Source organism: Peromyscus leucopus, chromosome 7 (genome assembly GCF_004664715.2).
Source record: "Peromyscus leucopus breed LL Stock chromosome 7, UCI_PerLeu_2.1, whole genome shotgun sequence".
Classification (NCBI taxonomy): Eukaryota; Metazoa; Chordata; class Mammalia; order Rodentia; family Cricetidae; genus Peromyscus; species Peromyscus leucopus.
Genome location: NC_051069.1, coordinates 84,252,410 through 84,258,818, shown reverse-complemented (window position 1 = coordinate 84,258,818; position 6,409 = coordinate 84,252,410). Strand labels below are relative to the sequence as shown.

At 46.3% G+C, this 6,409-nt stretch overlaps 1 protein-coding gene across 1 annotated transcript in view; it reads left to right on the top strand.

Moving 5' to 3' along the window:
• The first annotated feature begins 508 nt into the window (after window positions 1-508).
• The window catches only part of Pls1 (plastin 1), a 99,595-nt gene continuing 93,694 nt past the window's right edge, over window positions 509-6,409 (top strand). Inside the window, exon 1 of the mRNA XM_028866009.2 lies at window positions 509-601. The gene's annotated coding sequence lies outside the window, so the exon portion shown is untranslated. The remainder of the gene's footprint in view (window positions 602-6,409) is intronic.

Sequence of the window (6,409 nt, the reverse complement as noted above, 5' to 3'; positions counted from 1 at the left end):
TTATTTTAAATAGGTGTGGCCGTTAAATGAAGAGGAAGGATTATCTGAATTCTCCAAAGGGGAGAAGGAAGAGAGAAACTGTTTTACTTTAATACATAGTTTGTCTTTCGGGCTGCTGTTTTCAAAAGTGGTACGCACACCAGCGGCACCAGCTTCCAGGGAACGCATTAGAAAAGCGCAGACAGACGTGGAAACTCTGGGTTTGAGACCTGTTTGAATAAAGCCTCCAGGTTATCCCGGTGCCCCCTTGTTTGAGAATCGCCGCGCTAAACTCATCGCAGGGGTGCAGATGGTCGTAATTAAGCTGAGAAAAGTGTGGGTAGGAGAGATGACGCCCCTGCTGCGCCTGTCCACCTCGCCTAATCCTCTCGGCTCCCGCCAGCCTCCTTTCACCTAAACCCAAAGGTCTGGCGGCCTCTCCCCTGGGTGCAGCAACTAAAACCCGGCAAGTGGATTCCAAGGGCGGGGGGGGGGGGGGTGCGGGCGGAGCATGCGCAGTGGCCGGAGCGCAGCGGCTAAGAGGCGGGCGAGAGGTAGCTGCCGCGGAGCGGACGAGCGGGCACGGGGATCGCGGGCGGGAGCTGCCGAACGGCCGCCGCAGGTACCGGGTGCCGGGACGCGCACGCGGGCGGGGAGCGGGAGAGGGAGGCTGTGCGGGAAAGCCAAGCTTGGTTTCGCGGCGCTCGGCGTGGGGCTCAGTTCCTCGCCCCGGGCGTCTCCTGCACCTGCAGGCGCGCTCCTGCCCTGCGGGGGGAGTCGGGCGCTCAGGTGTGCAGTCCCGTGTGTAGCAGCTTAAACCACTGCCCGGGAAGCGGATCCTGATACCCTGCATCTAGGTAGGGAGGGTACCAAGTTTTCTGTTTTAAACTTGGCGTGACTGTCGATGAGGCTTTCGGAACCATTGTGTTTCTCTCAAGTTGTGTGACTGCTCCGTTCTGCCCCTGGTGCATAGGATCAAATAGGGGCAGACTGAAATTGCATCCGTGTTTGGTGGATTTGGTGCCTTTCCCGGAGTTCTGGGGCCTCTGGATGCAGCGTAAGAAATGTCTTCAGTGGAAGTCAGTGCCAAGAATTCTGTGCGGTTCAGCAAGCTGCACTGTCAAGTACATGCTCTACAAATTAAACAAAACAAAACACAAAACCCTGTTTTTAACATTATTACCCGCATCCCAGGCTTTAGTGGGTAGTATTGAAAAGAAGGAAATAGCTCTTCTTGTTTTTTTACATTTTATGGCTTACATGGACAGTATTTTACCTTAAAGTTGTGTATAGATGGGGCGAGCAACGAATGGACAAAACTGTAAAATCATAACTAGAATTTCAGGATGAATTTTGGTCCCACAAAGGTGAAGCAAGGGCGTTTAATTACACCCCCACCTCTTGTAATCAACTCCTCTTTAAACTTAATTCGTTAGTGAAATTCTATAGGAAAGTGTTAAATTTGTGATGTGGGAGGCACAACATTGTAGTAGTTTAGGAAACAAAGTTGAAGATGAGGAAGAAAAAACCGTAGAAAGAGACTGGAGGGGACCCCTCTCCCCTCCTTTTTTGGCCATGATGAGTCTTCTAATGGCAGAAATAATATACAGTTGGTCTAGTTTGGTACTGAGGGACCTTTGAGGTCAGCCAGTTCAACTGCTTCAGTTTACAAATGAGAAAGCTGAGACCAGGGAGGTTGGATGACTCGCTATGCCCGCCCAAGCCCCTCTGGGCAAAGCTGGGCCTGGGCACCAGGTTTTCTGATTTCAAAGATCTTTTTACTGGGCCTCTCTGATGCTCTCCTTGCTGCTGATGAGATGATTAAAGCTTGCCTTCTCTTCCACCTTCTCAGTCTGATTGAGGCAGGCAGGAAGTTAGTTGTTTGTACTTTGCTCTTACCTCATGTACCCTTTCACAAAGACCCACCACTCAAGCCTCGCTTATGGGTTTGCTGGTCTTGGAAACCAACTCCTGTGGCCTTTCTTTGCTTGCTGGCTTTCCTTCCCGTGTGAACTCATTGCTCAGGCATAGCCTCTTCTTGGTAGTTTTCTTTGCTAGTGGCAGCCACGACTAGCTCTCTTTCAGAACCCATGGTATTGTATGGCTTCTGTCTGTGCTGCTGTTCTCCCCTGTGGATACAGCTTCTTGAGTCATAGTTTAGAACATAGTCCTGTTTTCTGACCGGAAAGTTGTTAAGTGTGTAAACTCTGGAAAGTGCATGACTTAAAGATCCCACCCAGTACTAAGTTCAGACTCCTTCCAGCTGCTGTTTGTGGGGAGGAGGGACACTTGAGGGAGGAGGGACATTTGAGGGGATTTGGTGTGGATGTTTTGTGATAGAGAGGTCACCTTAAAGCAGTATGAGAGATCAGCCAAGACAAAAAGCAAGTTGGGAGAGGTTTATGAATCTAGAAATCACAGATTATTTGGGAACGTTGGAGATGGGGTGAAAACACAAGAGAGGAGTGTTTGCTAGGACTTGGATTAACCATAAATGCCGAGTGGAGAACACAGATTTAAGAAATGGCAGGGCTGGAGAGAAGGCTCAGTGGTTAAGAGCTCTGGCTGCTCTTCCAGAGGTCCTGAGTTTGATACCCAGAACCCATGTGTTGGCTCACAAACATCTGTAACTCCAATTCTAAAGGATCCAATGATTTCTTTTGACTTCCTCTGGCACCCAGCATGCACTTGGTGCACAGACATACCTGCAGTTGAAACACTCATGCACATGAAATATTTTTTTAAAAAATGGTGTAAAGGCCATGTGTGATGCCCGCCTGTAACCCCAGTACCCAGTAAACAGAGGCAGAGAGATCTCTGCCAGTTGAGGTCCATCTGGTCTACATAGTGAGTTTCAAGCCTGTTTCAAAACAAAATAACAACAACAACAACAAAAAAAAACAAATAAAAAGAAATTATGTAAACTAAAAATGTGGTAAATAGATTAGGCGGAGAGAGGGGAGAGGTGTTGAAAATTCCCCTTTCAAGATTGGGGTGTTGCCAGTGGGTTTATAATATCTTTTTAAGATCTTACAGGTACTTCCCATCAGAACATTGTTTCTTTTCTGTCTTACTGTGTGTAGTAGTCATACTTCTCATTCCAGAAGATGAACTCTGAAGGGCAGTCATTACACTCCATCCTCACAAGGGTGCTACTGCTTTGCATGACGTACTCAACACTTGCTGCATGGATAAATAGTGCTTTGGCATGAGGAAGGTGGGTAGTTGGGCTGATAAACTACACAATAGTGCTTTGTCTAGGCCCTGACCTCACTGTATGAAGGAGAGACTCTTTGTGTCATTGGAAAAAATGAGAGACACAGAATCACTGGCCAATCCATAATCAGATGTACGGATTGTGAGTTGGGGTTGGGGGTGGTGGGTGAGGCTTGGGACCTGGAAGCTTGTACATGTGGCAGTTGGGAACAGTCTAGAAAGGCCATTGCTAGCTTAGCTTACTTAAGGAGAAAGAAAAGCAGGTTAGCCAAAAGCAGGTTAGCCCAGAGCCTTTGGACAGTGGGGTACTCTACTCTTAGAGTCCTCGACTGTGCCAGGACCATGGTCTCAGAGAGGAATACTGGAGTAGTCCTTTTGACCTAGCAATATGGGTCAGGGTGAGAGAGAATATGAAAAAGTGTGATCAGACTCTCCCTAGAAAAATAAGACAGATAGCAATGATGCTAAACCTAAATTATAGCTGGAGAAGTGTTTGGAATGTCCTTGCTACCTTGGGACAGATGTTGCAAATGGCTATTTTGCAAATCAAAGCACAATCTTTCTGTGTAGCCACACACACACACACACACACACACACACACACACACACACACACAGCACTGAGGAAACCATTGGAGGGAACATTCTCGCCCTTGACATTCATGGTACGATCCATCACCTTCATTTCTGACAGGCATCGATAGCTGTTCTCATAAAAATGGCAGAGAGAGAGAGAGACACCTGTTGAGGGACAGGCCAGCAGAGCGTTTGGTGGTTAGCAGCGGGGGAATGAAGGGTTGGCCTAGTCAAGAAAGGTTATGAGGCTGAGGAGATGGGCCAGTTGTCAGAGCACTTACCTAGCATGCAGGAGGTTTAGGGTTTGATCCCCTCACTCCATAAACTGGGCGTGGTGCTATAATCCTGTAATCCCAGCATTTAGGAAGTAGAGGCCAGAGGCCAGCTTTGGCGAAACCCTACTGGGGGTAGGGAGGAGAAACCTTTCAACTTTTTTTTTTTTAATCAAGACAGGATTCTCTGTGTGACAGCCCTGGCTGTCCTGGAACTCACTTTGTAGACCAGGCTGGCCTCGAACTCACAGACATCCACCTGCCTCTGCCTCCCCAGTGCTAAGAACCATCGCCCAACTCTAATATGGTTTCTTTAAAAATTAAAAGCTTCTTAGCTGAGCAATGGTGGCGTACACCTTTAGTCCCAGCACTCGGAGGCAGAGGCAGGTGGATCTCTGAGTTCGAGGCCAGCCTGGTGTACTGAGCGAGTTCTACATCAACTAGGGCTCCACAGAGGAAACCCTGTCCCCTAAACAAAACAAAACAAAACAAAACAAAAGAAACTTTATTAGATAATGGCAGATCATTCAGTATGTTTGAATTGATGTTCCATGTATTTAAACATGCCCAGATAGTAAATATAATTTTACATGGTAAGTTAGAATTTACCATGGCCTTATTTAAGATCTAAGATGACTGTATTATGTAGCTTCTTAAGATAATACTAATGCTGTATTAGTATTTAGTTTTATAGTGCTTTCTAAACACCAGACAACATTTAACCTTTACAAAGCATCCTATGAGGTAGATGCAATTATTACCCTCATTTTACATATGAGAAAACTGAAACTTAGAGTGTTAAAAACTATCTGTGTGAGGCCACACAGTCAACATGTGATTGAGCTGAGATTTGACCCCAGGACGGCCTGACTTCAGGCCCTGAGAGTTCAATCACATGTCTCTATCTGTGGGTGCTCTAACAGGTGCTTAGAGTGGCCAAAGGCTATGACTTTCAGTATTCCATGAGCAAGACTTTAGTTTGAGGAAGCCAAACAATAGTAATGGATCTTTCTGTGATTTATTTTTGTTTAAATAGTCTTTTATCACTTTTGCTTTGAAGCGTTCCTAGAGACAAGAGACAGCAGTCTTTTTTCTGGATGGGACATTAAAAGAATTTCTGATTGGCCCTGGCTTTCTTTTGAGTAGTGCAGGGTGAGGGTGGTGATCTATACAGTGCCCCTGGAGTTGCAGGGAAGATATGCATGTATATAAGAACCTCTGGGTGATCAGGTTTGGTAAAGATCCTTCTTTCCTGACAGTCCTTTTCTTGAAGCTTCTGAATTATGTGCAGGCCTTAGTTTCAGGCCTAAGGATTGTGTTCATAAACACCGAGGGAGAATCTTTACATAAAGAGTGTTTCCATGCATCCCCAAGATTGAAGGGCTGGAGAGATGGCTCAGAGGTTGAAAGCACTGGCTGCTCTTCTAGAGGACCGGGGTTCAATTCCCAGCACCCACATGGCAGCTCACAACTGTCTGTAATTCCAGTTCCAGGGGATCTAATGCCTTCTTCTGGCCTCCTCTGGCAACAGGCACACAACTCATGTGGTACACAGAGCAGACATACATGCAGGCAAAACACCCACCCATACACATTGGGGGAGATGGAGAGTGCTGAGTCAGTAGTTGGGGTGGGCACAGATAGCTCAGGGAAGGTGTCAGTTCAGGGAAAGGTAATTTATAGCCCCTTGTTGTGAGGCCCGAGATTTACCCACAGGTGATCTACTGAGTTGCCTGTGAGGAAGTGTGTTCTTTTCCTCTTGATGAACCACCACCCCTCTCCTGAGAATCTTGAGATGGAAGGCAGATTGGAATTCCCCCGAGTTCTGGGTGTTTCGAGGCATTTAATCTGGGTCTGAAGAAGGGCCAGTGGCTTCCAGCCGTCACCTATCACTGTTTTAACATTCAAAGGCTCCTGATGTCCTAGGGGTTGGGATGAACATTTTACTGTGGGTGATGCTAAAACTGGAGAAACAGAAAGAGGTCTTTGTGCTGCACCCATGTTTATTGGTTATAAAATGATTATATACTGTCAGTTGCTGGGAACTTTGCTACTGTGTAGGGTCACATGAGATGTGAGGTTGTGCCAGCTTTGATCATCCTATTTCTGTTCATTACTCCTGTGTCTGGAAGAGCCTGTTCGTTGTGTGTGCATGTATGTAAAAGCACATACTTTTTGCAACTTTCTGTAAAAGCAAATTGTTTTCTATATTCTCTTTTATTCTCTTCTTTGGTAAATTGCCTCTTAATAATACTGTGGGCACAGAAACGGTGAAGAGTTAGATTGGCAGGAAGTTTTTCCTCTTAAAACATTCATTTTATTGGAAAATATTTTTGGAGAGCTCTAGATAGTTTTGTTCATAAGGT